Source organism: Mixophyes fleayi, chromosome 4 (assembly GCF_038048845.1).
Source record: "Mixophyes fleayi isolate aMixFle1 chromosome 4, aMixFle1.hap1, whole genome shotgun sequence".
Classification (NCBI taxonomy): Eukaryota; Metazoa; Chordata; class Amphibia; order Anura; family Limnodynastidae; genus Mixophyes; species Mixophyes fleayi.
Window position 1 is genome coordinate 89,946,223 of NC_134405.1, and position 10,222 is coordinate 89,956,444.

The 10,222-nt window shown below is 39.3% G+C and overlaps 1 long non-coding RNA gene across 1 annotated transcript; it reads left to right on the forward strand.

Annotated features, from left to right (window-relative positions):
* The first annotated feature begins 5,498 nt into the window (after positions 1-5,498).
* LOC142149909 (uncharacterized) lies at positions 5,499-9,529 on the forward strand. Its single transcript, XR_012690918.1, has 3 exons — positions 5,499-6,027; positions 7,668-7,743; positions 9,376-9,529. It is a non-coding gene; the product is annotated as an uncharacterized LOC142149909 (long non-coding RNA).
* Positions 9,530-10,222: the final 693 nt, after the last annotated feature.

The window sequence follows — 10,222 nt, forward strand, 5'->3', positions numbered from 1 at the left end:
CAGGGTTTTTAAGATATTGTGGTGACCCACTCCTCTACGCAGTCCAGGTACAATTATTGGTGCGAATCATAAAAGTTCAGGGTTTTTAAGATATTGTGGTGACCCACTCCTCTACGCAGTCCAGGTACAATTATTGGTGCGAATCATAAAAGTTCAGGGTTTTTAAGATATTGTGGTGACCCACTCCTCTACGCAGTCCAGGTACAATTATTGGTGCGAATCATAAAAGTTCAGGGTTTTTAAGATATTGTGGTGACCCACTCCTCTACGCAGTCCAGGTACAATTATTGGTGCGAATCATAAAAGTTCAGGGTTTTTAAGATATTGTGGTGACCCACTCCTCTACGCAGTCCAGGTACAATTATTGGTGCGAATCATAAAAGTTCAGGGTTTTTAATATATTGTGGTGACCCACTCCTCTACGCAGTCCAGGTACATTTATTGGTGTGATTCATAAAAGTTCAGTGTTTTTAATATATATTGTGGTGACCCACTCCTCTACGCAGTCCAGGTACATTTATTGGTGCGAATCATACAAGTTGATGGTTTTCTTATTATATATATTGTGGTGACCCACTCCTCTACGCAGTCCAGGTACATTTATTGGTGCGAATCATAAAAGTTCAGGGTTTTTAAGATATTGTGGTGACCCACTCCTCTACGCAGTCCAGGTACAATTATTGGTGCGAATCATAAAAGTTCAGGGTTTTTAATATATTGTGGTGACCCACTCCTCTACGCAGTCCAGGTACAATTATTGGTGCGAATCATAAAAGTTCAGGGTTTTTAAGATATTGTGGTGACCCACTCCTCTACGCAGTCCAGGTACAATTATTGGTGCGAATCATAAAAGTTCAGGGTTTTTAATATATATTGTGGTGACCCACTCCTCTACGCAGTCCAGGTACAATTATTGGTGCGAATCATAAAAGTTCAGGGTTTATAATATATTGTGGTGACCCACTCCTCTACGCAGTCCAGAAAGATACCTTGTTGCAACGTTTTGGACTAATAACTATATTGTGAGGTGTTCAGAATACACTGTAAATTAGTGGAAATGCTTGTTATTGAATGTTATTGAGGTTAATAATAGCCTAGGAGTGAAAATAAGCCCAAAAACTTGATTTTTAAACTTTTTATGTTTTTTTCAAAAAAAATCCGAATCCAATACCTTAAATCCGAACCGAGACCTTTCGTCAAGTGTTTTGCGAGACAAATCCGAACCTCAAAAATAACGAAAATCCGGATCCAAAACACAAAACACGAGACCTCAAAAGTCGCCGGTGCACATCCCTAGTCACGATGAAACACAGGAGAGTTGAAGTGAGCAGGATACTGAAGATACAGGGAGGCAGCGGATAGGAATCAGCTGGTGCAGTCACGATGAAACACGGGAGAGTTGAGGTGAGCTGGGAACTGTAGTAGCACAAAGGCAGCGGATAGGAATCAGCTGGTGCAGTCACGATGAAACACGGGAGAGTTGAGGTGAGCAGGATACTGTAAATACACGGAGGCAGCAGATAGAAATCAGCTGGTGCAGTCAAGATGAAACACAGGAGAGTTGAAGTGGACTGGAAACTGTAGTAGCACAGAGGCAGCGGATAGGAATCAGCTGCCACAGTCACGATGAAACACAGGAAAGTTGAAGTGGACTGGAAACTGTAGTAGCACAGAGGCAGCGGATAGGAATCAGCTGGCACAGTCACGATGAAACACAGGAGAGTTGAAGTGGTCTGGAAACCACAAACGAACAACAGGAATCAGCAGGAGCTGAAGACATGAGGAAACACAGGAACACCTTCAGAGGCTCATGGGGAATGAGACTCCAAGATCAGGCAATGAGGTATTGACCTCAGGTGCTTTAAATAGGGAGTGTTGCCTGATCAGCCAATTAACTAAAAGGAACATGAACTGAAGGTTTGAAAGGGCTGCACATGCGCAGACCCTCAGGATGGTGGACGGCCACGGTTCCTAAACACACGAGAAGTAGCACTCACAGTTCGGTGAGTGACACATCCTTTTAATTGCTTCTCATACGTGTGACCACACACTTTGTTTTTCAATGGGTTCTTTATCTCCAACTGTGTTATAGTAGTGCTCTGGGTGATGGCGATCTCCTCGTCTTCATCTTCCAAAGCTTACTCTGCAGGGGCCGGTGACACACACATTTGTTTTATCAGGTCTCTTAGTTGTTCTTTAAACTGGACATAGTTATCGTCCTGCCTCAGGGCCTCCTCTGTATTATTCTTCTGAAGTGCAATGTATCTCTCGTGTACAAGCTCTCTTAAATCCGGGATCTTATCCGATGAGTCACGTTTTAATTTAAGTACGGTCTCCTCAACTGCATCTATATATTGGTTTAAATCTCTGTTCAATGCAGCATATTCCAATATGACGGATTCCATGCTGTCCACATGTTCCATGTCGCAATCTGTCTGAAGCAGATGTAATGCCATTCCAGTTTTAATATCCATTCCTGTGTCTACATAAGTTTGGCAGTTCTTCAGGGATGAGAGGGTGGTATCCAGAGAGGAGAAGGAGATTAAAGATGCAGCACGAGCAGACATGGTTTAATAATGTAGAGTTCATTGACAGCACTGTTGGGCTTAAGGCAGCTAAGCTATTGGTAGCTTGTTTTGTGGGAGTCCAAACAAACCAAGCACTTCAGCCATAAAATTAGCACTACTTGTTGCTGGAGCGCTTGGTTTGTTAAACTGTATATGTCCTTTTCAATATCTTACATAAGGGTGGGTGGGAAGGCCAGTGTTCCATCTAAGCTGAGCAATCTGGAAATGATACAGTTAAACCTGTATCTTACTAGGAAACATCCTGCAGATTGTGAATGCAAACCCTTCGGGTGGAGCCCTCATTAAGTGACCTTTTAACTCTTTCCTTTCCAGATTGCTCACTTAGAAGGAACACTGGGGAAGGCCCAAAGCCAATTTCATCTTGCACCACTTTTTTTCTGTCACTGCTGTGTGGCAATGATTCATAGATTTGTTATGAACTACTGTGTGTTTGTGTCATGGCTCTGTCACTTAGCATCCAGCCAGCTTGCTGCGGTCTTTGTCCGAAAGCATATGAAAATAATATTGTGACCTGTGAGGTGATCAAAATTGACTGGAAATGAGTGTTATTGAGGTTAATAATAATGTAGGAACAAAAAAAGAGCAAACTTATGTGATTTTAGCATATTTTATAAATTTTTCTAAAAAAATACAGATCCAAAACCAAAGCACACAAGGGCGGTTTTGCCAAAATCAAAACCAAAACACGAACATAATCCAGATCCAAAACCAAAATACAAGGGTCAGTGAACATCTCTAGTTCTAAGTCTTCAGCTGCTCCTCAAGAAATGACTGCAGATTAGAGTCAGGGACAACTGCAGAATTTCAAGGGGGGCTTACAAATACTTGACTTTTATATGTATGGTTGTTTCACAAAGTGTCATTTATACATAAATAAGCATAAGCATACACAAAGACATAAGAAAATAGATAATAGTATATCTGTCTCTGTTCATTTCAAACCTCTTTTCTATCCAAGCTGTTTCTTCTAACCTTAGCTGTTTTACAAGCCCCACTCTCTCTCCTACATAACTTTTCTCCCCCAGGTCTTGAATTTGTATAAATAAAATGTCTACTTGTGGTTGTTATATTTCATTATAATTCCATTTTACACCTGATGGGAAATAAAATTAAATTTAATAAAATATGTTCCTGTGTCTGAGCAACTGTATGTTCCAGTGTTGGCTTTCAAATTAATTTCCATCTCTAAACTTATAATAATTTTAGATTATTAACATAAAGGGGCTACAATATGTAATTTATAGTTATATTTATGTATGTAATTTACAACAACAAAAATCTATGATCTCTGCAGTGGATTACTTCACAGAGATTTAGGGGAGTGGGGGCATATATCAAGGCACATGGAAAAACAACATCAACTTTATGATGTGATACACTCTTGTTATTTTTCAAATGCCCATCGTAATAAATCAAAAGCTGCATTGTAAGAGTCTAAATATAATACATATAAAAAACAAGTAATAGCATAATTTCCCTATTTGGATGGCAGCTGATGTGTTTGTATCTGGTTCAAGAAAGGTTGAGTGTAGTTGCGCTAAACTTATTTAAGATGACTTCCCCCAGAATGGATGAAATGCCATTTCAATTTTATCACACAGCATTTCAAAGTCACGCTTGTGTGCACAAGTAGAAATTGCTGTCTCCATGCCAATACCATTTAAATGATTTTCCTCTCTTTGAGCTGGGGAAGGTTCAAATGTCTGTTTAAATGTCTAGTTTCATGTGTACAATTTACATTGCTATTGTCAGTTTTTTGCCACCTATATGCTGTTACTGCTAATTTGTTGGGTATTTCATAATAAGTCAGACTGTTTTATGCCTTAAATTAAACAAATCTAAAAAGTCTGTAGTGAGAAATTGGCAAGCACCTAGCAGTCGATGGGTCTTATACTGAGCTAAAACAGTCAGCTTAACCCTATTGCCTCATTCCATCAAGCCATTGTATAAAGTGTTGGCTGGAATGTACAAAGGTGAACTGTGAAATGATAAAGAACCACACTAGTAATATGTATAGTTCTTACTGTATTTAAAGAGCCATGCTACTTTTTTCTAATCTGTCCATAATTAGAAATGCTAATATTTTGGCCCCATCAAACGCCTTTTCAAATTACTGGTACAAATAGCTGATTTCAATCTTAGCTGATTTTAGTCTGCCCCCTAACAATCTAAGCTTGTTTAATTTTTTTTTTCTGTCAAAGACCAGCATCTGTAGTAGGATGTCTCCCTGGAGCAGTGCCCATAAAGAGGGCAAAGACGAAGAGACCTGAAGAGGACGGACAGTGCAGAAGATGAAGAAATGAAGAATATTTTACTTACCAAACCTCAGATTCAGCACAGTTAGTGAAGTGCAAAGAGAAGAAAACCAGAAAGGCTTAGGTGCGTGAAGAAGAAGAACCTGTGGGCACTTTTTTTTTCCAGACACTAGGCCCATGGAGCATATAGTAGGACATAAAGCCAGAGGTTCTTTAGGCGTATTTTTATGAATTACTCATTTTGGGCACAGTAATTTGGGCTTAAAGCCTGGGCAGCATTTTACTAAGCTTATAGCCTAACTGGGGCACATTGTTCAGGCCTAAGAGCCTGGGGGCACGGTAACTAGGCACAGAGTCTAGGAAAGGGAACACTTTAAGTCAGGCTCAGAGCATGTGGCCATATGTTCTAGGCACTTGGCATGTGGAAGTAAATCAGCCACTAGGCCTACCAGCAGATAGGAGATCAGCCACAGTTAATAAGAGACTGCACCCAATCTGTCCCCGCCATCTTGATCTCTTTTTTCACCGCCTAATTCCCCATCAGACGTTTTGCTGATGGTTGCAGATTTTCCTTCTGTATCCTGTGTTTCTGCATCCTGTGGCCAGGTTCTCATTAAAATTAGGCCAGGGTTGGTTCCTATTGTATTGTGTATTCATTGTATTATTCTTCTGTGTCTAAGTGTTTGTATTCCCTTGTTATTGTTGTATACTGTATGCTACTGTTCTCCCCTATTCACTCCATTTTGCATTATAGTGAGTAGGGTCTGATCAGGGATAGTGCACTACACCTTGTCTGCTGCAGTAATACACGTGGACCCAGGCCATTTGTTGGAGTCTTGTTGTTATAGGTGGGATATACTAACCGAAGCTTAAGGCCTGTCAGCCATGTGGGGAGGTGGATGTTCTGTTTGCCCCCACAGCCGCTGAGAGAAAAAGTATACAGCAATCAAGGAAACAAGACATTTCAGGTGAATGGTCCCTGTCTAATTCTTGTTTGTTCTTGTGTGTTTTGTACTTGTTCCCTGCAGGGTGTTGCTGAACGGTGTGTACAGATAGTTGGACCAGAGTACGGCAAGATGGTGAGGAATCCTTACAAGAACAATTGGTACAAGACTTCAAGGATAATTGATACACTTCCACGTGGAGCCCTTTTGTGGATGCCCCAGTGGTTGCCCTGTTATCAGGTAAATTCTGTGCGTATTTGTAATGGGATTCTCGAGTGCCAAGCTTGAAATAATAGACATAAACAGTTGTTATAAAATAGCCAAAAGATTTATTACACATAAGGGAGAAAGCACTTAACTTCGGTAATGCTGTTGCTGATCAGTTTTCAAATGGCCAGTCTGGTGACCCCCATTGTCTGAGTCTCAGACAGCTGATCATTAGTCAAGATAATGACTGGACACCTTCTATACTCGGTTCCAGAAGAGGTTAATGAGATATTTACAAGTTTCCCCTTTTATAGTTCAGATAAAACATTAACTCCAACTTTCCTAAAATTCACAGAAATGACATACTGTATATGGTTATGCTTTGCTCTCCGTAATGACTCAAGTCCGACTTGATTTTTTTTTTTTTTAATTGAAACAAAATGTTTTTCAATAATTTGGAGCTTCAAGCTTAAAATATATGTAATCCCCAGTCACTGTGTTTAGTGTGAGGTACAAAGGTTACACAGTGCACCTCCTTCTCAAGCCCTGGCTTGCTGATGGGCATGGGTGTAAATGACCAGGGGGTCCCTGTACATGCAGGTATTTCTTTCTAAGTAGTGGGATACAAGTGATGTCACTTTGTGGTGCAGTGCAATAAAAGTGAAAATGATTTGGGTGCCAGACCATCTCTATCAAACACTGAACTCTTTATTTATACTCCTCTTCCTCCTTGCTACAACCCTCTCTCCAGGGGTCTCTGCTCTCACATCCCTTAGTGTATGCATGCTGCCACTTGCAGCAATCCCCCCTTCTCTCCAGGGGTCTCTGCTCTTACATCCCTTAGTGTATGCATGCTGCCACTTGCAGCAATCTCTCCTTCTCTTCAGGGTTCTCTGCTCTCATATCCCTTAGTGTATGCATGCTGCCATTTGCAGCAATCCATCCCCTTTTCTCCAGGGGTCTCTGCTCTGTGGACTCTTTCCCAATTCAAGGCACATATTCCCTGCCGTTGCGCAGTCAACGTGCTTGTGGTCCCAGGCAATACCGGGGCAGCCTTGGAGGTCCCCAGGTTTTCACATCACCTTTTTTTTCTCTCTGTCTCCTCTATATCTCTTTTCCCCCATTTTTACGCCCCTTCTTTTGCTCAGTCACTAGCAGACTAGGCTTGACTATCACCATAGCAACCAGAAACACCTAACTCACCCTCCAGGTGACCATCCTCTATTCCCAGGGGTGCATGGTTTATTAAAACGCCACTAGGGGACGTTACATATATTAAAATACATTTAATAATGGGCTCCATTTTTCCAGGACTCACTCTATCACTCTCTTTTCCATACATTGTTTATCCATGGTCCTCACATTGACCATATGGAAAGGCACTGGGTGATCATGTTTGTGTTTCTTTTTATTGCCAAGGTTTTGGATTACCCTATTAAGATTGATTAAATCTCATGTAGCCACCTTGTTCTTTTGGGTCAGAAAATTGATTGTGATTGTTCTTTACTAATAAAAGAAAATAACATGAGTGAAAGAAATAACTGTTCTAAGCCATGTCTGAGTTTTACAGATAAGTCTCAGACTGTACTGGAGAGAGACGTAATACAGTTTCTCTCTTTTATTTAAGAAAATAAAATAACATATTGTACTATCTAATTTTCTTTCTCCTGTAGAACCACTCCCCACATAGATTCTGATGGAAACGTGGCTGGATAACATGGTGCAGACACACAATTTGACTTTTCCCAAGTACGGTATTCAGTTAAACGTTCATTATTACTCAGTTGCTAAATTATGAATTCTCTTATTCATCATGGCAACTATGGGCATTCTGTAGACTTATTTCCTCAATTAAATGTGAACATCTGAAAAGACTGTAATAAAATCAGCACATATTGTACAATCTATTTTATTTGTGTAGTTCTCTGTAAGTGTTCCGAGCCTGAACACAGTAATGCGCGTTACCACATGTGATTTTGTGGAGAATTTGATGTGCTTTGACTTTCAATGTTTTTCACCAGCATGGACTTGAGAGGGTCAATCCTGCACTCTTGGGATATATACCTGCTTCCTTATAATATATCATATTTATAAATCAAATCTGGGAGGAGAAAATATCCATTTTATGGCTCACAAGATTGTGCCATCACTCAAGGCAACAACTGCTCCTCTTTTAGTATCATCATCATCATTTATTTATATAGCGCCAACATATTCCATAGCGCTTTACAATTGGGGACAAACATAGTAAACTAATAAACAAACTGGGTAAAACAGACAAAGAGGTGAGAAGGCCCTGCTCGCAAGCTTACAATCTATGGGACAATGGGAGTTTGACACATGAGGTTAAGTCTATATTTGCAGTCGGCCCAACTGCAAAGGTAAAAGTGACTTATAAGCTAAATGATCCTGTCACACAGCAATGTTGGTCAGTGGATAGTTGTATAACAGGTGATAATAGGGTAGTGTAGTGAGGTTAAGAGGTTGGTTGAGGAATATTATAAGCTTGTCTGAAGAGGTGGGTTTTCAGAGAACGCTTGAAAACTTGTAGACTAGAGGAAAGTCTTATTGTGCGAGGAAGAGAATTCAATAGAGTTGGTGCAGCCCGGAAAAAAAAGTCCTGTAATCGGGAATGGGAGGATGTAATGAGTGTGTATGAGAGACGCAGATCTTGTGCAGAACGGAGTTGCCGAGTTGGGAGATATTTTGTGACAAGAGAGGAGATGTATGATGGTGCAGCTTTGTTATAGTATTTTCATAGACGTGACACTAAACCACACACTACACTTACACCCCTTACTACCTTAATTTATATCACACTCTTCAGCTATGATCCACATACAGATGAGATAGCTACCTGGACAGATAGAAAGTGACTTAAATAGAGCTTAAACAAAGAAATATTGCAATGTAACCTTGAGCTACTGGCTGAAAGATATAAATTATAACTGACCTTTACATTTAATTAATTTATTGTCTGAGCATAGATATTGAAGATGGTGGTCATGTTGTATTTTAAATTCTGTAAGTACATACAGAGTTATTAAACAGCTTTTGAAAACAATTGCTGATAGTTAAAATGCAGATAGAGATTGTGCAGACTATTGTGGATATATACAAAAACATTTTACTGTTACCCATAGCAACCAATATAATGGGTGTTTTTAAATCTGGTTAGTGTGGGTTGCAACACATTTTCGAAGTGCATTGGATTTTATAAATGTCTCTTGTATTTTACATCATACACTACAGACTTTTAAACTGTACTCAATAATATGCAGTACCAAATTGAAATTCTTCTATACATCATCACCTCAGTAAATCAATCCCGTCTTCTAAACCTATAATGTTAGCTCTAAACCAAATTCTTATTGTTCTCAGAGCAGAAGAAAGGAGAATGGAGTTGACTATCTTGTGGAGGGGATCAGTGGAATGGATGACAGATGGGTACACTAAGGTGTTTCAAGAGGAAAACGGATGAAGTTTCCAATGCGAGTACAAGGCTATAACACATCTGTATGACTAATAAGTCATTAATGAATACCATAATTATCCTTCACACAAGATAACCCCATACTAAGTATAAATCATGATATATATGTTACGCATAAATTGAAATATATTGTCAATAACATTTTACAAGTATAAGACATATTTTCATTTCTTAACTGCTTAGATGATTAGCTGAAATGATTAGTCCATGTAATAATTTGTGCTATCTCCTAGTTTATCAAAATTATTGATAAATTTAATGTATAATCTGACTTTGACTTTCCCATAATAGTAGACATCAAAACATGCCATGGAAATAAAATTTACAGATATATAGAGGCGATATCATTAATATTTATAAACGTATTTAAACTCAATACAACAATTGCCTATGATCTTTATTGTTCCATAAGTCACAACATAAATTATAAAGAATGCTTCCCAAGTGCACCAGAAGGTGTAATACTATTTTTTCAAAAATCTATCAAAGTGCGATTTTTTTCAGCGATTTCAAATTGCTATAAATCACTTGAGATTGCTGGCAAATTTATACACAAAGTCACCATATGCATTAATCAGCAATCTTGAGATAAAAAAATCCTAACTCCGGCAATTTGTGTCGATTTTAAAACACTTATCCCGCCATCGGTTTAGTCAAACTCGCTGCGTACTCGCCCAAGATCGCCGGGAATTCATCTGAAAAATCGCTACATGTTTTAGACTTGCTTCTGATTGG